This window comes from Triticum urartu, chromosome 2 (genome assembly GCF_003073215.2).
Source record: "Triticum urartu cultivar G1812 chromosome 2, Tu2.1, whole genome shotgun sequence".
NCBI lineage: Eukaryota > Viridiplantae > Streptophyta > Magnoliopsida > Poales > Poaceae > Triticum > Triticum urartu.
Window position 1 is genome coordinate 91,578,686 of NC_053023.1, and position 24,739 is coordinate 91,603,424.

General features: G+C 45.8%; 1 long non-coding RNA gene across 1 annotated transcript; it reads right to left on the reverse strand.

Moving 5' to 3' along the window:
• Positions 1-24,023: 24,023 nt before the first annotated feature.
• LOC125536049 lies at positions 24,024-24,419 on the reverse strand. The gene is made up of 3 exons (XR_007294900.1): positions 24,359-24,419; positions 24,219-24,284; positions 24,024-24,125 (listed from the first exon to the last, which is right to left on the reverse strand). It is a non-coding gene; the product is annotated as an uncharacterized LOC125536049 (long non-coding RNA).
• Between the last annotated feature and the right edge of the window lie 320 nt (positions 24,420-24,739).

Sequence of the window (24,739 nt, forward strand, 5' to 3'; positions counted from 1 at the left end):
GAGAGCTTGAGCTGGTTGGTGTATCTGCTTGGAATGGAACTGGCACGCTTCACACTTGGTTACTTGTGCAGTTGCATCTTGGAGGGCTATTGGCCAAAAGAAACCTTGCCGGAATGCTTTGCCGGCAAGTGCTCTTGCGCCAATGTGGTGACCACATATGCCTCCATGTATCTCTGCCAACAGCTTTTGTCCGTCTTCCCGGTGAATACACTTCAAATTCACACCGTTGAGTCTTCCTTTGTACAGTGTGTTGTCGACAAACTAGTACATACTTGACTGCCGGGCTACTCTTTCCGCTTCTTCTTGCTCTTCGGGAAGTTCTCCTGTCTGAAGGAAACGGACAATCTGCTGTGTCCATGCTGGAGCTTGTGGCTCGACAACAAGGACTAAAGGCAAATCTGCTGCTGCGGGAACATCCACTTCTATGGCGAGAACCTGCGGCTCTGCCGGAGCTTGACGTTCCCCGGCAAGCTTGCCGGAGCAAAACTTGTCGGGAGCTTCTGCTTCAACGGAACAAACCCTAGGGCTTGCCGGAGCAGACTGCTCCTCAGTGCTGTTGGCGTTGATCTTGGGGACCTTCTTGGCGGCGGCTTCGGGAAGCTCTGCCGGAAAATAGTCACCAGAAATCAACTTCCTCTTCTTGCTTTGTCTAGTTGATGGCATTACAGACGGTTGAGTCAGCTTGAGCACAAAGATCCCTGGTTCCACAGGTAACTTAAGTGCGGCGCACTTTGATAGGCCATCGGCAATGGTGTTCTGAGCTCTTGGAACATGCTCCATCTGTAGGCCGTCAAAGTGCTCTTCTAGCTTTCTCACTTCGTCGACGTAGGCTTCCATCAACGGACTCTGATAGCTCTTGTTCACTTGGCGGACGACAAGCTGCGAGTCACCCCTGACAATGAGCTTCTTGATCCCAAGGTCTGCCGCGATCCTGAGACCGGCAAGCAAGCCTTCATACTCTGCAGTATTATTTGTTGCTTGATCCTTGGGAAAGTGCATCTGGACTACATACTTGAGGTGCTCTCCGGTGGGTGCGACAAGCAGCACGCCAGCGCCGGCGCCTTGCAGCGAAAAGGCACCATCGAAGTACATCAGCCACTCTTTGCTTGCTTCCTCGACGGGGATGCTCGTTTCTGGAATTTCTTCATCTGGTGTTGGCGTCCATTCTGCTATCAATTCTGCCAATGCTCTGCTTTGGATAGTTGAAGTACTCTCAAACTTGAGGCCAAAGCTTGACAGTTCCAGTGCCCACTCAACAATCATGCCTATCGCTTCTGGATTCTGTAGTATCCTCTTTAGCGGAAAACGAGTGACAACTGTGATCTCATGTGCTTGGAAGTAATGGCGCAGCTTTCTCGAGGCCATGAGAAGTCCGAAAAGCAATTTCTGCACGCCAGAGTACCTTGACCTAGCCCCCTGCAGAAGGGAACTAACAAAGTAAACTGGGCGCTGTACCATTCTCTTTTGTATCTCCTCGCGCGTCTACGCAGATCCATCCATGTCGGGACCAGAGCTTGTCGGGGAAGCCCCCTGCTTGTCGCTGGATGCGCCTGCCGTGGTTGCTGGCTCGTCATCTGCCTCCCTCTCTGCTACTAACGCAGCACTAACCACTTGATTGGTTGCCGCTATATACAGCAGCAACTTCTCTTTTGGCTTAGGTGTGACAAGTGTTGGAGTGGAGGACAGGTATCTCTTCAAGTCTTGCAGCGCAGCCTCCGCTTCCGGAGTCCATTTCATTGGACCTGCCTTTTTCAATATTTTGAAAAACGGCAGGGCGCGCTCAGCAGACCTAGAGATAAACCTGCTGAGAGCAGCCACGCAACCGGCAAGTCTTTGTACATCCTTGACGCGCTTTGGTGCTTCAATCTGCTCAATGGCCTTGATCTTGTCGGGATTGGCTTCGATTCCCCGCTGAGACACGAAGAACCCGAGAAGCTTGCCGGAGGGGACTCCAAACACACACTTCTCGGGGTTGAGCTTGAGGCTGATCTTGCGCAGATTTGCAAAGGTCTCGTCTAAATCTTGAATCAGAGTTGCCTTGTCCTTGCTCTTGACCACTATGTCATCCATGTAGGCTTCCACATTTCTGTGTATTTGTGGCTCAAGAGCGACATGGACTACCCTTGCAAATGTTGAACCAGCATTTTTTAAACCGAAAGGCATCCGTATGAAACAGTACGTGCCACATGGAGTGATGAATGCGGTCTTCTCCTCATCCTCTTCTGCCATGAAGATCTGATGGTATCCTGAGTATGCGTCAAGAAATGAAAGCAAGTCACATCCGGCCATGGAGTCAACAATCTGGTCAATGCGCAGCAAAGGAAATGGGTCTTTGGGACAAGCTTTGTTAACATCGGTAAAGTTGATACAAAGTCTCCATTTCCCGTTCGCCTTGCGCACGACTACAGGATTGGCCAACCACGTAGGATGGAGCACTCCTTTGACAAGGCCTGCTACTTCCAACTTCTTGATCTCTTCTACGATGAAGTCTTGGCGCTCCACTGCTTGCTTCCTGACCTTCTGCTTGATGGGCCGCGCATGTGGACAAACGGCAAGATGGTGCTCAATTACTTTCCTGGGTACACCGGGGATGTCAGACGGTTGCCACGCAAACACGTCGACGTTCGCCCGCAGGAAAGCAATGAGCGCGCTTTCCTATTTAGGGTCGAGAGTGGCACTGATGGTGAAGGTACCACCAGTGCCGTCCTCCTTGGCGGACACCTTCTTGGTCTCTGGTGGAGCTGCCATTGTCTTCTTACACTTGCCGGTGGAGCTCGATGGTGCGTCCTCGGTGGCAGCGCAGCACTCCGAAGAGGTGCGCTTGCCGGAGTGGGCATCAGAACTCTTGCCGGGCTTGGTCTTCTTCTTATTCCCCCCGGGAGCTTCAACGGCAGGTGACTTGCGATCTGTTGCGGCTGCCGCTTCCCGGTAGATCTTGTCGGCGCAGATAAGAGCATCCTTCATGTCGCCAGGGACAGAGATGACGCTTATCGGGCCTGGCATCTTCAGCATGTTGTATGCGTAGTGAGAGGCTTCCATGAACTTGGCGAGTGCTGGACGGCCGAGTATCCCATTGTAAGGCAATGGAAAATCGGCAACGTCAAAAGTAACCCTCTCAGTCCTGAAGTTCACCTTGCTGCCAAATGTTACTGGCAACGTGACCTTCCCCTTCGGCTTGCTCCTTCCCGGGTTGATTCCTTGGAATGTGCCGGTCTCTTCAAGCTCGCTGTCAGGGATCTAGAGTTTCTGGAGTACAACGGAGGAGATCAGGTTCAAGCCGGCCCCGCCGTCAACTAGCATCTTAGTGACCTTGAGGTTGCGGATAGTTGGTGAAACCAACATCGGCAAGCACCCGACCGCAGTTGTGCGATCAGGGTTGTCCTCAATATCAAAGATGATAGGCGTGCTGGACCATTTCAGAAGCTTGCATGACTCGACAGGTGGTTCCGCCACGTTGACTTCCCGCATCCACTGCTTGAGTTGGCGGTGCGAAGTATGCAGAGAAGCACCGCCGTCAACTCACAAGACCTCTGTGGCTTTCTGGAACTCCTGCTCACTAGTCTCGACACCATCCATGTCTTCGTCGTCGTCATCTTCATCCTTGTCGCAGCCGCGGGGAGGTCTGTCTCCTTGCCGCTGCTTGGCCTTGCCGCGGCGTCCTCCCCTGCCGGCGCGCTTCTTGCCGGATTCTCCAGTGCCTCCTTGGGCCCTCTCCTTGTCGCGTCGCTCGTATTCAGCCTTTTGCTGCTGGACAAGCTGCTCGACCTTCTTGCAGCTCTGGAGGTCATGGCCCTTGGTGCGGTGGATCTTGCAGTACTGCTTGTCGGTGCCGTCCTGCTTGTCGGCGACCGCCACAGTCTGGCAGTTGGTGCATGCGGCAATCTCCTTGCCGGAGCTACCAGCTTTGGCTTTCTTGGCGCCACCTTCGTTGCCGGACTGCTCAATGACTAGCACATCTTTGCCTTTCTTCTTCCTGTTGTTCCGCCGCCGGTTTTTCTTTGCCGGGGTAGCATCCTCGCTGTCAGATCCTCCTGCTCATATATTCTCTTTGGGGAGTTTCCTCCCTTCCTCAGCACGTGCACACTTGTCGACCAGGGCATACAGCTCACTGACGTCTCTGATCTTGCACATCGCCATCTCCTCCCGCATCCTGCGGTTACGCACGTTCTGATGGAACGCGCTGATGACCGCGGCAGGGTGGACATCTGGGATGTTGTGTTGTACACGGCTGAATCTCTGAATGTACTTGCGCAGGGGCTCTCCTTCCTTCTGGGCGAGTAGATGAAGGTCACTCTCTTGGCCATGAGGTTTGTGGCCGCCTGTAAAGGCGCCGACAAACTGATGGCATAGGTCTGCCCAGGAGGATATGGAGTTGTCCGGCAAGTGCATCAGCCAGGTCCTGACGTTGGGCTTGAGCACCAGCGGGAAGTAGTTGGCAAGGATCTTGTCGTCCTGCCCCCCGGCAGCCTGCACCGCGATGGTGTAGATGCTGAGGAACTCCGACGGATGCGACTTGCCGTCGTACTTCTCTGGTATGTCTGGCTTGAAATTCTTCGTGCTGGGCCACTGGACTTGCCGCAGCTCACGAGTAAACGCAGGGCAACCTTCCGCGTACGGCAAGTCGCCTCGTTCCCCTGGCGCATGCATGTTGACAGAGGGCCCAGCGCGCTGGTCCGATTGACGTCGCGCTTCTCTTCGGCGCTCGATGCGAGTACGAGCGTCTTCTTGCTGTCGTTCGTGAAGAACTTGGCGCTGATCGCGACGAGCTTGTGGATCTGATGACGCGGTGGAATCGCTGTCGAGGTGGATCCGGCGAGTCGGCGATCTTGGCCTTCGGGGCGGAGAGTGCACAGTGGTTGCACCCCCACCGGTCTTGTCGCCACCGGCTCGTGCTTGGTTGACTTGCCGCGGCTGCGACGTGCTCGGCTACCGTTGAGTGTCGCCGTTGGCGAAGCCGATGAGACTCTGAATGGTGGCCCTCCAGTCGTCGATCTTGTCTGCCGTTGGAGGGTAGTCCAGGAGCAGTTGAGCTCGCGCCAAAGCTTCTGCTGTAGTGGCGGGTGGCGGTGGCGAACGGTGCGAGGAGCGGGATATGCTCGGACTTCTAACTATGTTAGAAGGAGAAATATCCCGTCCTGGCGACCGTGCCTCGCTCGTGCCAGCATGTTGGCATGCATGCTGGTCTTGAGCACTCCGAGATCCACCAGCTCGATCTTGGTCCAGCAAACGCATGGTACCGTGAGTACCATGACGCTGCCGGTCCCGCGCCTCCTGAGATGGGCGCGGTGCATGTACGGACGCCGAGGTCTTGGAGTGCGCCCAGTCGTTGTGGGAGCCGGCTACGCCTCCGATGGGCAGCGCAGCCTTGTCCTTGGACCTGGCAGCACCGTGAGCTCCCTCGTCGACGCCCGTTCTTCCGCCGGCGTCTGCCCCATCAGCCGTTTGCTCCGGCGGTGGTGGGTTCAGCGCGGACGGAGCAGCCGCCTCCGAAGCCTTCTTCTTCGGCGACATGTCGATGAAGATGATGAAGATCTAGCTCGTGTGAACGTCGGATCTGGTTCACACCACCACGACCCCTACCTGGCGTGCCAAAGATGTCGGGGGACTAATCCACGAGCACCTATGGGACCGGCGGACCGAGTCCCTTTGGGTACGGCGGGGGCGAGGGTCGCATGAAGAGCGGATCGAGGCGAAGCACACGAGCAGTTTACCCAGGTTCGGGCCGCACGGATGCGTAAAACCCTACTCCTTCTTTGTGGTTTGTATTGAGTTCTTGCTCGCGAGCGCGGAGTGCTACAGTACACCCCAGCAGCTAACGAGACCAAGCGTGAGTGTTCCCTTCCTCTCCCTCCTCCTCCTCCACGTTGCGCATGGGCCTCCTTTATATGCTCAAGGGGTCACCGACAGGTGGCAACGTAGACAAGAGTAAAAATGGAAAGGTGTTGCGGTTGGTACAGCTACCTGCTACAGTGTATCATACCTAACCCTGACGGCAGGGGACCAGGGCATTAAATGCCCGTCTGCGTCGCCTAAATAGTGCAAAAGGGACCGTCAGGGACGCCACCGCTCGCCACGATGGCAATCTTGTCAGTGCCGCTTGCCACCGCGCACCGCTGGCTGCACAGCCTCCCGCCACGTATGCCTGGAAGGGTCCCAGAGCGACACGTTGGTGGATGTGCTGGAGCGCGGGCACAGAGTGGTGGCTTGCCGCGGCAAGCGCCTTGCCGCGGTCGTTGTCTTGTCGTGTCCGGGAGCTTGTCGCTCACCGGGCCTTGTCGGGACGCGTGGCGTGTCGCGGCAAGTTCCTTGAGATGCCTTGGTTAGCCTTCCCGGCAAGCTCCTCTTGCCGGCGTCTTGTATCCTTGGCTTGGATACTTTGTCCTTGAATGGCTCCAAAGGAACCACGGAGGACCTTGGCGGTCACCCGGCAAGCCTTGCCGCGGGATGCTGCGACTGCCCGTGCACAAGTTCGGGATACTAGGGTACCCCTACTCTAGTACACCGACAGCATTATAAATTAATAAAAAATTCAAAAAAATATAAAACCTTTGAAACCCACCATTATGTGTGCAATAGATCATGTGTGCCAAAGTTGAGGTCATTTGGAGGTGGTCGAAAAAATGACCGCATTCCGGAGGGGCCATTTGGTCCTAACTTAAGCCAGCTTTTTGAAAAAATGTGATTTTTCCCACCACCTCCAAATCACACAAACTTTCTTGAACATGGTGACCCACATGTGCCAATCATGGCTATGAAAGAAAATTTGGAAAAAGAATATTTTACAATGCCCCCCTGATGTATAGACCGATATTTTGACCAGTCAGTCTAGAGGGCATTATAAATTAATGAAAAATTCAAAAAAAAATATAAAACCTTGGAAACCCACCATTGTTTATGCAATAGATCATGTGTGCCAAATTTGAGGTCATTTGGAGGTGGTCGAAAAAATGACCGCATTCCGGAGGGGCCATTTGGTCACTTAAGTCAGTTTTTGAAAAAATGTGATTTTTCCCACCACCTCCAAATCACAAAAACTTTCTTGAACATGGTGACCCAGATGTGCCAATCATGGCTATGAAAGAAAATTTGGAAAATGAATATTTTAGAATGCCCCCCTCAGGTATAGACCGATGTTTTGACCAGTCAGTCTAGAGGGCATTATAAATTAATAAAAAATTCAAAAAAATATAAAACCTTTGAAACCCACCATTGTTTGTGCAATAGATCATGTGTGCCAAATTTGAGGTCATTTGGAGGTGGTCGAAAAAATAACCGCATTCCGGAGGGGCCATTTACTTAAGCGAGTTTTTGAAAAAATGTGATTTTTCCCACCACCTCCAAATCACACAAACTTTCTTGAACATGGTGACCCACATGTGCCAATCATGGCCATGAAAGAAAATTTGGAAAAAGAATATTTTACAATGCCCCCCTGAGGTATAGACCAATGTTTTGACCAATCAGTCTAGAGGGCATTATAAATTAATAAAAAAATTAAACAAAATATAAAACCTTGGAAACCCACCTTTGTTTGTGCATTAGATCATGTGTGCCAAAGTTGATCTCATTTGGAGGTGGTCGAAAAAATGACCGCATTCCGGAGGGGCCATTTGGTCTAACTTAAGCTAGCTTTTGAAAAATGAGATTTTTCCCACCACCTCCAAATCACACAAACTTTCTTGAACATTGTGACCCACATGTGCCAATCATGGCTATGAAAGAAAATTTGGAAAAAGAATATTTTACAATGCCCCCCTGAGTTATAGACCGATGTTTTGACCAGTTAGTCTAGAGGGCATTATAAATTAATGAAAAATTCAAAAAAAATATAAAACCTTGGAAACCCACCTTTGTTTGTGCAATAGATCATGTGTGCCAAAGTTGAGGTCATTTGGAGGTGGTCGAAAAAATGACCGCATTCCGGAGGGGCCATTTGGTCTAACTTAAGCGAGTTCTTGAAAAAATGTGATTTTTCCCACCACCTCCAAATCACACAAACTTTCTTGAACATGCTGACCCACATGTGCCAATCATGGCTATGAAAGAAAATTTGGAAAAAGAATATTTACAATGCCCCCCTGAGGTATAGACCGATGTTTTGACCAGTCAGTCTAGAGGGCATTATAAATTAATAAAAAATTCAAAAAAATATAAAACCTTGAAAAACCACCTTTGTTTGTGCAATAGATCATGTGTGCCAAAGTTGTGGTCATTTGGAGGTGGTCGAAAAAATGACCGAATTCCGGAGGGGCCATTTGGTCTAACTTAAGCCAGTTTTTGAAAAATTGTGATTGTTCCCACCACCTCCAAATCACACAAACTTTCTTGAACATGGTGACCCACATTTTCCAATCATGGCTATGAAATCAAATTTGGAAAAAGAATATTTTACAATGCCCCCCTGAGGTATAGACCGATGTTTTGACCAGTCAGTCTAGAGGGCATTATAAATTAATGAAAAATTCAAAAAAATATAAAACCTTGGAAACCCACCTTTGTTTGTGCAATAGATCATGTGTGCCAAAGTTGAGGTCATTTGGAGGTGGTCAAAAAAATGACCGCATTCCGGAGGGGCCATTTGGTCTAACTTAAGCCAGTTTTTGAAAAAATGTGATTTTTCCCACCACCTCCAAATCACACAAACTTTCTTGAACATGGTGACCCACATGTGCCAAGCATGGCTATGAAATAAAATCTGGAAAAAGAATCTTTTACAATGCCCCCCTGAGGTATAGACCGATGTTTTGACCAGTCAGTCTAGAGGGCATTATAAATTAATGAAAAATTCAAAAAAATATAAAATCTTGGAAACCCACCTTTGTTTTTGCAATAGATCATGTGTGCCAAAGTTGAGGTCATTTGGAGGTGGTCGAAAAAATGACCGCATTCCGGAGGGGCCATTTGGTCTAACTTAAGTCAGTTTTTGAAAAAATGTGATTTTTCCCACCACCTCCAAATCACACAAACTTTCTTGAACATGGTGATCCACATGTGCCAATCATGGCTATGAAAGAAAATTTGGAAAAGAATATTTTACAATGCCCCCTTGAGGTATAGACCGATGTTTTGACCAGTCAGTCTAGAGGGCATTATAAATTAATAAAAAATTCAAAAAAATATAAAACCTTTGAAACCCACCATTGTTTGTGCAATAGATCATGTGTGCCAAAGTTGAGGTCATTTGGAGGTGGTCGAAAAATGACCGCATTTCGGAGGGGCCATTTACTTAAGCGAGTTTTTGAAAAAATGTGATTTTTCCCACCACCTCCAAATCACACAAACTTTCTTGAACATGGTGACCCACATGTGCCAATCATGGCCATGAAAGAAAATTTGGAAAAAGAATATTTTACAATTCCCCCCTGAGGTATAGACCAATGTTTTGACCAGTCAGTCTAGAGGGCATTATAAATTAATAAAAAATTCAAAAAATTATAAAACCTTGGAAACCCACCTTTGTTTGTGCAATAGATCATGTGTGCCAAAGTTGATGTCATTTGGAGGTGGTCGAAAAATTGACCGCATTCCGGAGGGCCCATTTGGTCTACTTAAGCCAGCTTTGGAAAAAATGTGATTTTTCCCACCACCTCCAAATCACACAAACTCTCTTGAACATTGTGACCCACATGTGCCAATCATGGCTATGAAAGAAAATCTGGAAAAAGAATATTTTACAATGCCCCCCTGAGTTATGGACCGATGTTTTGACGAGTTAGTCTAGAGGGCATTATAAATTAATGAAAAATTCAAAAAAAATATAACACCTTGGAAACCCACATTTGTTTGTGCAATAGATCATGTGTACCAAAGTTGAGGTCATTTGGAGGTGGTCGAAAAAATGACCGCATTCCGGAGGGGCCATTTGGTCTAAATTAAGTCAGTTTTTGAAAAAATGTGATTTTTCCCACCACCTCCAAATCACACAAACTTTCTTGAACATGGTGACCCACATGTGCCAATCATGGCTATGAAAGAAAATTTGGAAAAAGAATATTTTACAATGCCCCCCTGAGGTATAGACCGATGTTTTGACCAGTCAGTATAGAGGGCATTATAAATTAATAAAAAATTCAAAAAAATATAAAACTTTTGAAACCCACCTTTGTTTGTGCAATAGATCATGTGTGCCAAAGTTGAGGTCATTTGGAGGTGGTCGAAAAAATGACCGCATTCCGGAAGGGCCATTTGGTCTAACTTAAGCCAGTTTTTGAAAAATTGTGATTTTTTCCCACCACCTCCAAATCACACAAACTTTCTTGAACATGGTGACCCACATGTGCCAATCATGGCTATGAAATAAAATTTGGAAAAAGAATATTTTACAATGTCCCCCTGAGGTATAGACCGATGTTTTGACGAGTTAGTCTAGAAGGCATTATAAATTAATAAAAAATTCAAACAATTTCAAAAAAAATTATTAGATGACATGAAGGTCAAAACATTAACTTGTCATATATGCAAAAAAAATATGTGTATTGAATCAATACACAATGGCAATATGCCAAAAAAATTGCCCACCTACCAGAGTAGAAGAATTCATACTCCACGGCCTGCATACGACTAGGAACCCTGTTGTGCATGGGCCAGGATGCAGGCCCGTGGTGCAGAATATCTCTGCTGCTAGTAGGCCCCACGGGGCAGAGGGGACAAGAGTTAGGCAATGTACCGCCTGCAATTGATAGGAGCTTGGGAGGGGAATCGCAACAGGGTATATGTGCGGCGCTCTCTCGCTTGGCGAGGTGGGACTAAACTCCCACCACCCAACGGCTATGCGCTGCGATGTGCCCTACGCGGCTCCGCCTTGGGCCCAATTCGGGCGGGCTAGCCCAGGGCAACCTTACTCCGCTCGCTGATACGTTTTATATTTTCTTTGTTTCTTTTCTTGTTTATATTTCTAATATTTAAAATCAAGTCTCTTTTTTTCTATATTATTTCTAACAGTGTTTACTAAAATTTAAAAAATATGCCAAATTCTGTTGTGTTTTATTTCATTTGTTCGTACTCTTTTGTATATTGATAATATTTACGAAATATGAACTAAAATGTTGTGTTTTAATTCAATTCTTCATTCCAATATTTCTTATCTTTATTATTTTTTAAATATTTTTAGTTTGTAAGATAAAATGTTATGTTTTATTTCACTTCTTCATTCTAATATTTGTTCTCTTCTTTATATTTGAAATATTTCCAAAATGTAAGATAATGTGTTGTCTTTTATTGCACTTATTCATTCAAATTTTTTCTTTTGTTTTCTATATTCTCCTCTTTTCTTTGTCCTGATAGTTATAAATTTAAATAATGTATGATATATTGTTCTCTCATATTTCACTTTTCATGGTTGTCTTTCCTAATTATAAATTTTATTTTCTGTTTCATACTTGAAATATTATTAAATCAAATATAGTTGGGACAATCACATGTATGCCTCCACTTGCACCATGTACTACAAGCAGGTTCTTCTTCTCGGTCTCATCAATTGAGACCAAACTTTTATGCACACCCTACGATGACCATAGCAAGCATGCCGCGCAACTACCGTTCATTTCCGACACTCTATGCATCTTGTAGGCATTTTGCGGTGATAAAACCCTAGAACACTGCCGCGGCGTGACGCAACGTGTGTTTTGTGTCCGAACTCGTGCACACCTTGCCTGGGGGGCACATTGGCCATGCTCACATGCTCCTAAAAGTTGGGGTCATCTCATGCATGCCCCCACATGCACCATGTACAAGCCGGACCATTCGGGTCTGCCGGAGGGCAAGTTTGGAAGAGGTTTTCCTTGACGGTCCCACCAAAAGATCCTAAACTTTTCGCACACCGTACCATGACCATGGCATGCATGTGGTAGTAGAATTCATACACCACGGCCTCATTTTTGTTGAAATCCAATTAATATCCATGTGTATTACATGTAAGTGAGCATGTGTAAAATTTATTAGATGACTTGAAGGTCAAAACATTAACTTGTCATGTATGCACACAAAAAATTGTGTATTGAATGCAAGTGAGCATGTGTATAATTTAGTGTGTGATTTGAAGATCAATACACATGGCAATATGCCAAAAAAAGTGCCCACCTACCAGAGCAGGAGAATTCATACTCCACGGCCTGCATACGACTAGGAACCCTGCGGTGCATGGGCCCGTGGTGCAGAATATCTCTGCTGCTAGTAGGCCCCACGGGGCAGAGGGGACGAGAGTTAGGCAATGTACTGCCTGCAATTGATAGGAGCTTGTGAGGGGAGTCGCAGCCGGGTATATAAACCGGTGCGGCGCTCCCTCGCTTGGCGAGGTGGGACTAAACTCCCACCACCCAACGGCTGTGCGCTGCGATGTGCCCTGCGCGGCTCCGCCTTGGGCCCAATTCGGGCGGGCTGGCCCAGGGCAGCCTTACCCAATGTTTTATATTTTCTTTGTTTCTTTTCTTGTTTATATTTCTAATATTTAAAATCAAATCTCTTTTTTCTATATTATTTCTAAAAGTGTTTACTAAAATTTAAAAAATAAGCCAAATTCTGTTGTGTTTTATTTCATTTGTTCGTTCTCTTTTGTATATTGATAATATTTACGAAATATAAACAAAAATGGTGTGTTTTATTTTAACTGTTAATTCTAATATTTCTTATCTTTATTATTTTTGAAATATTTTTAATTTGTAAGATAAAATGTTCTATTTTATTTCACTTCTTCATTCTAATATTTGTTCTCTTCTTTATATTCGAAATATTTCCAAAATGTAAGATAATATGTTATGTTCTATTGCACTTCTTCATTATTTCAATTCCTCATGCTCACATGCTCCCAAAAGTTGGGGTCATCTCATGCATGCCCCCACATGCACTATGTACAAGCAGGACCATTCGGGTCTGCCGGAGATCAGGTCTGAAATTGGTTTTCCTTGACGGTCCCACCAAATGGTCCCAAACTTCATGCATACCCTACGATGACCATGGCATGCATGAGTGACAAGTATCGTACACTTGATGCATTTTCTAGGGTTTTTCGACGACAAAACCATACAACACTACCCTCACGTGACGCAACATGCGTTTTGTGTCCGAATTCGTGCACACCTTGCCTGGGGAACCACATTGGCCAAGCCCACAAGCTCCCAAAAGTTGGGGTCATCTCATGCATGCTTCCACATGCACCATGTACAAGCAGGACCATTCGGGTCTGCCGGAGGTCAGCTCTGAAATTGGTTTTCCTTGACGGTCCCACCAAATGATCCCAAACTTCATGCATACCCTACGATGACCATGGCTTGCATGCGTGACAAGTATCGTTCATTTGCGACACTCGATGCAATTTCTTGGGTTTTCTGGCAACAAAACCCTACAACACTACCCCCACGTGACGCAACGTGCATTTTGTGTCCGAATTCGTGCACACCTTGCCTGGGGGACCACATTGGCCAAGCCCACATGCTCCCAAAAGTTGGGGTCATCTCATGCATGCTTCCACATGCACCATGTACAAGCAGGACCATTCGGGTCTGCCGGAGGGCAGGTCTGAAAGTGGTTTATGCGTAAGCTACGATCTCACGAAATGATCCCAAACTTAATCCGTAACCTACGATGACCATGGCATGCATGCATGACAAGTATCGTTTATTTCCGACACTCGATGCATGTATAATATTGTAGAAATGATAGAGATACTATAAATATTGTTGAACATATACAAGTATACAATAACTAATAAGTGTCACAAAGAGTTTTTTTAGGGATGAACCAATGATATTTATTTTGAGGGAAGAAACAATGCAGGTAGGTGGGCCGGCCCAGACCGCAAATAAGTGTCGGATCCATATTGTGGAGCCCACAATGCTGCGCTTTCCATGCACGTCGATCACACGCACGTCGATCACGGGAGTATTTGCCGTTCTGTTACACAATTCTGGGATCGTGCTAATCCATATGTTCCTAATCCCTACGATTGAGGAGCACGTTTAGCCTCGCTTCAACGGAGGAAAATATAGATCGTGAGATTGGCCACAGGGAAGTTACGACGACCTAGGCATCGACCTCCTATATAATCTCCTCCTCCTCGCACATGTCGTCGACTAGATCGACTCCTGCCGGCGAGGCGTCGACAGCTCCGTCCGCCGCATCCCACACGCCACAAAAACCCCGAGAAGATCAAGGTCGTCCGCACGTGCAGGCCGACTTCGACGAACTACGTCGAGAACGCATCGCCGACTTCTTTCATCTCCGTCGACCGATCAAGTAAATTGTCCTCCTTCCCTCGCGCCTTCATAGCAAGCTACTTCCTCCGTCTCGTTGCTTTGATGGACTTAGGTTTACCACATATTTTCCACTAGTATGAACTCGACTAGATGCGTTCTGACCAGATGGCGTAGATGAAAACATTCTTTGGTTCTTTCATAGCATGGTAGAATAAGATGTTGTTTCTCGAGAAGCATGATGCAATACATTTTTTGTCACAAGATCCAATTATATTTTTCTCACACGATCCAATTATATTGTTGTGCACATAGAACATTAAAGATTTATTAACATTAGATGTTGATGAACCTCAAATAGGTACCATTGCTATAGACTCTAGTTTATTTACAGCTGAACAATTTGTCACCCTGTTAGTAAGACAACCAGACGAATAAGTAACAGTTTACCATATTAAATTTATTGATTATATAATTTATATGATACTCAAAGAACTTGATCAGATGCAAGTAAATTCAATTACCAATTGTAGTTATTTTTTTATTGCCTCATGTCAGCACACACTTGGCTGCATGTTGCAGTATACATGGTGATAGTTTTGTATTTCCATTAGTGTTATTTTTGCATTAGTGTTAGCTACTGCCAGAAAGTTTTATATTTTTGCATGCCTATTGTTATTTTTGCTTTAGTGTTAGCTAATGTCACGAGGTTATATATTTTCTTTCAACAGGATGGACGAGCTGAATGGAGAAATAGTATGCGCAGTTGAGAAATGGTGCAAGCTTGTTGCAGATCTATCGAGCGGTCAACGCGCTACAGTGGCTGATACATCATTGCGCAGCATGCTGCAAATACCATCTATTAAGATGCGTACCCTGCTGATTAGGTATATGATTGAGAATTTTCAGGCCAGCACGGGCAGATTCATTATACAAGAGCAGGTTGGGGAGGTGACTCTCGGTGCGGTCGACGTCGCGTGCATCTTTAACCTCGAGAACCAAGGACTGTCCGCTTCGGACATTCTGACTGAAGAAGGCGAGGACATGAAGGAGCAGGTGCCGTCACAATTTCTCAGTAAGACATCAGAAAACATAGTGATAGATAATCTCATTGAGGACATAATTAAAAGTAAAGCCACCGACGATGATTTCCTTCGCAAAGTAGTGCTGGTCTTGTTAGGAACAATTATTGCTCCCATGTCGAGCAAGATTGTGCCAAAGCAGTACTACGCTTTGGTCTACGATGTGAAACGTATTTCAAAGATTAACTGGAATGCCTTCACCATGCGTGTTCTCCTTGATTGCCTTCGCATAGTGAAGAAAGGCAAACACCTCCGCCAATGGCCGAAAGGCAATTTGGCTCTCTTGCAGGTACACATATCAGACCTGTTGCATAATCTCAATTATCATATCATTGCAATTTTATGTGATGTATTTTACTAACTCTAAATCCTTATATTTTTTTGTAGTACTTGTACTGGGAGAAGGTGCAACCGGTCGAAGGCGAATGCGCCTATAATCCCAACTTGTCCATACAACCTCTTATGAGGAACTGGACAGAAGGTGCAGCCACTAGGAGAGATAGGTTCGACTATGATAATGGGCGCGGCCGTGGTAACATAAGGGTAAGTCATTGTGCTTCGTCTTTCTTAAATGTTTTGTAACTTAATACTATTTATTTTTTATTCATCACATGTACTTCAATATCGCATGCAGATCGAAAATAATATCACCCAGGAGTATAGGGCTCAGGAGCCCAACATCCCAAATAATGCGCCTACCATGAAGCCAAAAACCAAGCCTGCAACTAGAAACGCAAAGAAGTCGACGACAGCCGCATTGTCGGAAGATTTGATGGAGCTTCTAATGAAGCGGTGCATGGACTTCATACACACCGAGATGAGGCAAATCCCTGATCAAGTTGCTGAGGTATCACACCCAAACTTTATAGTTTATAGTATGTTTGCTGTTTTAAACCATCCTACCATTATTAAGTTTATATTTCTATTGCAGAGGTTGTTGGAGAAGTTGAACAAAGAAGGTGTCATGTACAAGCCGGCTGCTGCCGTGCGATCCGCGGAGAATGATCCGGACGAAGTGGATTCGTTCGAGAATGGTCCATATGAAAAGAAGGAATTTGTGTACAAGGAAGACATGGACAGTGATGGACAGCCGATCATTGACATGACGCAGCCTGATATAGTGCTTCCCGACCATAAAACCGTACCAGAGGTACTATGTATTTATCTCGTTGTCTATAATTTTCTCGTTTAATTTTTTTCGTCCAGAAATGTTCACACGATTTAGTTTGCGAAACAGAAAACCCCACCGAAGCTAAATGGACACAAGGAAGCTTCACCTGTTAAGCGTAATGATGTATGTGGGGGTACACCGGAAAACCCTTGGGTGGTTGGTACTTCTACTCTAGCACCTTCATCGGACATAGACATTTGTCCATCTTCTGTCAGCAAGTTCGTGGCTAAGGCGAATGGAAAAAAGGGTGCAACAATCGATAAGGATGAGGAGGTTATGTTCGGTAAGCGGAAGCGGACCGTTCCCAAGAAATTTGAATCCCCCTACGCACTTGACAAGCCCGGCAGGCGTACCAGCCGTGGTCAGAGATCCTCTAGTACTAGTACTGCTACTAGAGGTATCATAACTAACATTCTTAATTTTTTTTATTTACTACAAATGCATATGATCACCATTGTTGACGTTCATATTATTTCATGCAGCTCTATTTTCGAACAATAATGTGCCGGAGGTTGTGGCAGATGAGTTGATGCCGGAAATAATTGATGCAACTGTTTCATTTGTCGAGTTAGCTGCTAGCACTGAGAAGAACAAGAACAAAAAAATTACTATAGTGAAGGCCATGGCATAACTCTGACTTCCGAAAGGATTCTACCGGTACTAGCTCATAGATGGCTGTCGGACGATGTAAGTACTACTTGCATGTCCTGTTTTTAAAATGCTCAAAAATCTATGTCTCAACTCTCAACATGTAATGCGCAGATATTCTATGCAGGTTATTGATGCTTATATGGGACATTTGGAGCTGCGTGTTGGTCATGATTGTTACCTTTGTCCAGCGTGGAGGTCCAAATTCCTTGTAGATCGTGCTATCGCACATGACGATCCATTGCCATCGAGCTGCAACATGGATAGTGCTCTGACCAAAGTTGGGGCAGTTAATAGAGTCACGAAAGAGTATACTGTGTGTGATGAGGTACGTAATGTTTGTGATTCATCACTACAAAAGAGTATACTGTGTGTGATGAGGTACGTAATGTTTGTGATTCATCACTACAGGATAGTTCATCAAGTATTTCTTTTGATCCGTAATGGTTTTTTGCACTGTAGACGTATATCGCGTTGAATATCGACAATAGCCACTGGATGACCGTGGTCATGCACATGATCAAGAAAGAATTCCAAGCTCTCGATTCGCTCTATCCTCTGGACCTGACTGAGAGGACTGTTAAAGCACTGGTAATGTAACCAACATTTGTACCATTGCTCTTACATATTGTTTATGATTGTTCTTTAACACTATCCTCTTTATAGCGAATGGCTATAGCACAGATATGCGTCAGGAAAATCTTATTACACCAGGGAAATATCCGGACGTAAGTAAGTGGCCTATCAAGGAGTATGACATACCCCAGCAAGAGGATGGGTGAGTTAATAGGACATCATGCACAATCAAACAACAACACACATGTTTGTATTGCCCACCGCTAATGTTTGCATATGTACCAGGAACTCTTGTGGCATTTTTGGCACAGAATGTCTAGAACATTGGGACGGGGAAAAAATCACCCGCAAATTTACACATGTATGCTGTTATTTTCGTTTGTAGACTAGCTACTATGGTGGTGTAGCAACTTCGGTTCATGTAACCTTTATGTCATTTTTGCAGGCCACCGTTGATGCAAGGAGAAGACGTTTCGTCGCAGAGTTGATTATGTCACCTTCAAACTCGAAGGAGTGTGTGAAGAACAAAATTCGCGAAATCGCAAGCAAAAGGCGCGCCTGAAGAATTCATGCGGCATGCAAGATTGAAGTTTTAGTGGTTTGGATTTAGTCCGGTCGAAAGTTTCGACGGCATGATTATCTTAGGGGTTCTATCATTTTTATGTAATAAACAGGGCACATGCATGTGTATGTGTCTGTCAGACAATTCGCTCGTACAAGACAATTCAGTCATAAAATTCGCCCGGAGAAGACAATTTGGTCGTACCAATAAAGTTTTGGCTTCACTTATCAATTATTCTTGCTTAATATTTTTCTCCTTCTCCAATTTTTTATAATTTTATTTTTCACGGCTTCACTTATCAAGTGTTCTTGCTTAATATTTTTCTCCTTCTCCAATTTTTTATAATAGTCTATTTTTCTCTTCAACTGCTCTCGTAAGCTTCATATTAAAATTTTCACAATCTTAACTTTTTTTAAAACTCTACCAAGCTTAGCATTCTGCCTTAGCTATCTGCATGTCATCATCTTGCATAATCTCCTAGTAATTCCCCCTCATCACATTATTATGAAAAGTAGTCATGGTAGATAAGCAAATATATCGAGCCAAAATGTAATATTACACTCATCAAAATTAGTCATGTCAGCTCGTTGGCTCTATCGCGTGTTATCAGGCATCATGTTTTTCTAGTTTGTTTTACAAAGCCGTCGTTTTTTTATTATATGTATAATTAACTTTTTCTGTACTCACCATAATGCCAGGCACGACCCATCTAACCACGTGAGGGGCCCCACAAGCGGGCTATCTTCCCGGCAGCGCTACACCAGCCCATTTTGCCAGGTTCACATCGATCTTTCCCCTTTTCTCGTTTCCCTTTCCAAATCCCTAGCCCTCCCTCTCTATTTGCGCCTCCAAATCTCAACGGCGAAAGCATGACAGCGAGCTGGGCGTCCGGCGGCGGTGGCTGCGGCGAGAAGAGAGGTGGCGACCGCAAGTTAAGTCGAACCCTAGGTCCTGCAAGCAGGTGGGCCGGATTCAGTGGCAAGGAGGCAGCGGCGGAGGATCTAGTGGAACAGGGGACGGGGGTTTCGTGGGCGGCGGCGGGCCGGGAGAACCCACGGCTAGGGTTTCTTCAGTGCTACACTTTGGTGGCAAAAAGGTAAGTTCTTTACCATTGTTCTTTACATCCCATCATTATCGCCCATAATTCATCACCTGTGGCCATGACAAGCTCCATATATGTGGTCATCAGGAAACTCCTAGTGGCCATGTCTGCATAGATGCAGACAATTTTGGCAGGGCACTCGGGGGACGTGTGTTTCAGGTTAGTCTACTGAGCATGATCTTCAAACTAGTACTGCTATTGCGGTCAAGCTGCAAAAAAGTTCAGTGTTTAACGCTTGCAGCGACAAGTTCAGTTATAAAATGACTTGAATTGCTCATGATTTATTTAGGATGATATCACTTCTGAGTATGTTGAATTGGTTGATGGGGAGTGGGATAGCAAAGCAAAGTTGGTCATTAAGTATCTTGCCATGAAGAACAAGAAACTGGAGACTAAGATTACAGAATATGAAGTTGAAATTAAAAGGAATGAGAAAGAAAAGAGGGCAATGGTTAAGATGCACAAGGAGATATTGCTCTATAGGGATAGGATTTTAGGATTTGGAGGTCTTCTGTATCTTGGCCTGCTTGCCATTATGATTGCTGTCATAGTTAGCAAGTAGATTGTTCACAAAGTTATTGACATCATTGTAATTGACACGATGAAATGATGCTGAATTATTTGCTATTCAGTTTATGGGCAAAGTGTAACAGAGATTGCAGCATAAATAACATGGGGCCATCATGATTGGTAGATAGTGCACTTTTGGCATGTTCTATATTTGGCAGACAATGCACTTTTGGCATGTCCTGTATTTGACAGACAATGCACTTTTGGCATGTTCTATATTTGGTATGTGATGCACATGGGCACATCACCTAGCAACACTACTGATTTATGTAGCAGACTAGTTCATTGTCTTGTTGCAACATAGGAGCAACATCTAGCAGCTTCCATGCAACACTGAAGCAAAGCAACAATACATATTCAATAATCAGAAATTTAACTGAACTTGGCACTTAGGGTGAGCAGTAGATATTCAGCTCTTCAGCCACAAAGAACCCGATCAAACCGTACCGATTGCATAACTTATATGCTTACATATAAAAGCATACCTAACCAACATCAAACCCAAAATAATGTTAACTTATATGGTGAAATTTATAACAGCATACCTAACTTAAGATAACCAGCAGCTTCCTCCTCCTTCAGCAACTGTGCCCATCTTCACTTCTTCAGAAATTTGAGGCGGCGTGAGCGGCGCACCACACACGGAGAAGCCTTCTTCTTGACCACCGTTGTGTTGGATAGCTGCGCCACCTGATCCTGAGCCACCTCCTCTTCTTCCACCTTCACTATGTCAGGGAGGGGGGAAGGAGCTCGACATCGATGGGCATTGTCTTGCCACCCTCGACGGCGACCGGCACTACCATCTTCATAGCGTCCTCCTTGCCCTCCTCATGGTCATCAGGGATGACCAGTACCTCCTCCACGTCGTCCTCCACGACGTCAGAGCCCAACGGCAGCACTGGCTTCGACACATGGCGGACCTGGTAGTCCGGGCTGACGGGCGCAGGGACAGCGAGCTCGACGTCGATGCGGTCCGCCCTTGACGCGACGCGTGCTGAATCTGGCCGCAGCGTCATGGTGGTGGAGCGGTACATCCACCACCTTGGTGCTGAATAGGGGAGTCGCTCAGCGTGGCCTCTCGCATTGCCCACACGAGTAGGACAGCCAGCGGGACGCCACGGCCGTAGGGGAAGGCGCGCTTCCTCTCGGCGTCGGTGAGGACTTTGACGAGGCCACGCGCGTGGTTGACCAACATCTCCGTGCTGGGGAACCAGCCGCACACCTCCGTCAACTACGCGCGCCACCCCTCGTCATCGCCGGCGAGGTCCATCATCGCTCTCTGCCAGCCGAGGCTTCTCTCCATGGAGGCGGCTGCAGCGGTCGCCAGCGAGGGTATTCTCGATCTACTGTAGGTGGGGATAAGAGGGGAGTTCGAACCGGCGCCCGTGGGAGGTGGGTGAGTGTGTGGTGGGGGGAGAGTGGTACAATTACTTATTTAATGGCATTTAGGACGTGGGCAGGGGAAATGTACAATAATATTCTTTCTACCTCCCACCCCGGTCATTACACAGTAAAGAATTTTTTTGATTTTTTTACAGGGAAACATCTTACTTTATTTAAACAAAGACTGGGATCTCGTCTGCTAATACACTAAGGATACAATCAGGGGGCCAAAGCCTGCAAACCAAAGAAACACAAGCGCCTACAGCTACCTTAGCCAAAGTATGAGCCGGCCGATTAACACAGTAAATAATTGAAGCAAGTGTTCTACTCTTGTTCCTTCTCCACTTTTCTGCACCTGATAGAAGACAAGCTAAGTTAATGAATGATACAAACTTTAATAATCCGTAATGCATACAAACACTTACTTCTGATTTAGTTTGCATTTCTTGCTACGTCTAGTGTGTCCTACCAATTTGCAAGCGCCGCACCGGGTTTTCGACTCATCAAAAGAGAGTGGTCTACCATTTTTCGAGACAGGGCGGCTCTCATCTGCCTTTGTTGCACCTTTGCTTGACACTTTCATAGGATCTTTAACCTCAATCATGTTGCCTTCACCATCGTCCACATATTCAACTTCACACTTACTGACGTCATTTGTTTGCTTCAATAAATTTTCCTGTAGCAGATCATACTCATGACTCTTAGCTATCACAGCCTTCAAACTCTCCTGTAACTGATCCCACAAAGCAGGGTGTTTGCATGCCGCATGCATAGCTTCAGACGCTAACACACTGACCTGGCTATATTTCATTCTTTCCCCGGCCCCAGTCCAACCAAATCCCAACAAATCACTTGTGCGCCTCGCAGTTAGTCCCAACCTTGCTTCTTTCGTGAACCGAATAAGAACTAAACACTTTGGTATTTCAGATATGTTCAAGTGCTTCAGTACATGGAATATGTGCTTGCAAGGTAGACCCTTTCGAATCATTCTTCTGCAGCTGCACCTTATAGTTTCTGCGGAATTTACTGGTATATACTCCACCCAAAAACGGCGCTTCCGGTTATTCTTCCAGGCCACGATGTACTGCTGTGATCCATCTCCCAGCTTAATTTCTACAATCTCCATGCCGTCAATTTTTCTAAGATCATGCTGCAACATATAGAAGTTTGCTGGAGTGAAGACGTGAGAAGCAACTATCTCAAGTTCCCTCAAGCTAGTAACTGGCACCGGTAAACTCTGTGAGGCCGTGCAGTCATCTCGCGCCTCGTTTTCATGGATACGCACAACGGCGTTCTCATAGTGCAAAATTATATCCACCAGGGTCATTTCACCGTCTAGGTGGAGGTGAAGGCATGAGTTCAGGCTTTCACTCCTCTGGTTGCTTTTCATGCCAAGCCAAAACCCCTCTATTAGATATGCCGTGGCCCACAGTCTCCTCTTCTTATACATCCGCCTCAACCATGTTACAGTTTTTTTCAACTGCCATTTTTTGGAAAATGCGTGCCATCTCTCCTCAAACGTTGCCGTGGACGTGCTGTAGTACAGAAGAGTTCGGAACTCCTTCAAGGACTTGTGACTGAGGTGAATCTTCATATTTTTCTCTATGTGCCACGTACATATACGGTGCCACACGTCTGGCAAGACATCGCGAATTGCCTTGATCATCGCAGCGTCGGCGTCTGTGATAACACTCTTAGGCATCTTTTGACACATGGACCTCAAAAAAGTCTGCAGAAGCCACATGTATGTCTCCTCGGTCTCGTCCGAAACTATGGCACAACCAAAAAAAGTGGTCTTCCGGTGATTGTTAAGACAAACAAAAGGTATGAATGGCATACCATAGCGGTTCATCTTGTACGTGCTGTCAAATACAAGCACGTCGCCGAAGTCCTCATAGTCATGACGAGACTGGGAGTCGCACCAGAACATCCTATTCAAATGTCCTTCCTTATCTAGCCTGTACTCGAAAAAGAAGCTAGGATCCCTCTGTTTCCTACTGGCCATGATGCCTATGGCTGTGGCAGCATCACCTTTTGAAAGCAGCTTTCTCTTCTCCTTGGCGCAAAGGTTGTATATTTCACGCCTGGTAAAACCAACACCGCCGTACCATACATGCTTGCTGATGAAGCAATCCATCATGTCGTGAATTCTAATCCCTGCAGCTCCCATGGACATTATCTCATGCTTCTGGTACTCTTTGATTTTTCTGTGGGACCAAAGAAAAGGTACCTCGTCCGGTCCTGCCAACATATGGCTATGCTTGTCCTCAAAACTTTCAACATACCAAACCCCACGCTTTTGGTCAAGCTTGACGGTCAGGTGCGCTTCGCAAAAGCAGCGTGTCTCGGCTCTGAGCCTACGGCTGTGTCCTTCCTCGGTTAGCAACTTGCTGTCACGTTTCCCTTGTCTTGAACAAACAAACCGCCTATAACGCATATGACGTGACTCTGTTTTGCTATACCTGACCTTATTCTTTCTAATGCTGAAACCATTATCTCTAGCATAGCTGTTGTAGAAATCATACGCAGCATCGTGAGACGTAAAGGTCATTTCCATTATCTGCATGAACATATCCCTCTTATCATCTGCACTGGCAGTATCTTGGACATTCTTTGCACCAGAATCTTGTGTCACCTACACAATCAAACCACAGCCATGAAAACAGATTTCTATGGTTTAACATTACTTACTTCCATAGAACATTGATTACACACATACCTCACTCATGATGACCGAAGACTCGGACTCCCCAGAACCAGGTGCATCTAATGATTCGTCGTTAAGGCCTGTCTCCGCGTCGGATTCACCGTAATAGTCGTACGCATTATGACATTCGGAAATGAACTGAAAAATACAACACAAATACATAATTACTTATCATATAATATTCCAGAAGAAATTCAATTTGCATGCCAACAAAAATTTTCACTTACGTACCTGACTAATGTAATCTTCATTCGAGAGCTCCGAGTTGTTTTCCTGATCATCATCAAGCTCATCGATCTATAAATTTTCAACACAAAGATTTAATGTTGTCGGATGCCACCAAAAAATTACAACATGACAATGCCACTCACATTAAGATCGTCCCATTCGTTCCCATTCTCTGACCGATCTTCACGATCTGAATTTTCATCATTTGACCAATCTTCTATCCAGTCTTCCATCAGTTCTCCAAACTCCATGTCTACCATGATATCAGTTAACTCCTCGTCCGCCATTTCCTACAACCAATATTATGTATCATCACATGTGCAAACATTATCAATGATGAAATATAAAACACATAGCACACGATCACGGATGTTATGTAAACAACCGCAACCGAGGTCGTTCGGATCTGCCAAACTTATCAAGGAAGATGGCCACGGCATCTGTCGTGATCACTTTCAATCGCGAGGAACTGCACGATCTCAAAACCTAGCTAGATCTGTGATTACCTCTGCCGCCGGATACCT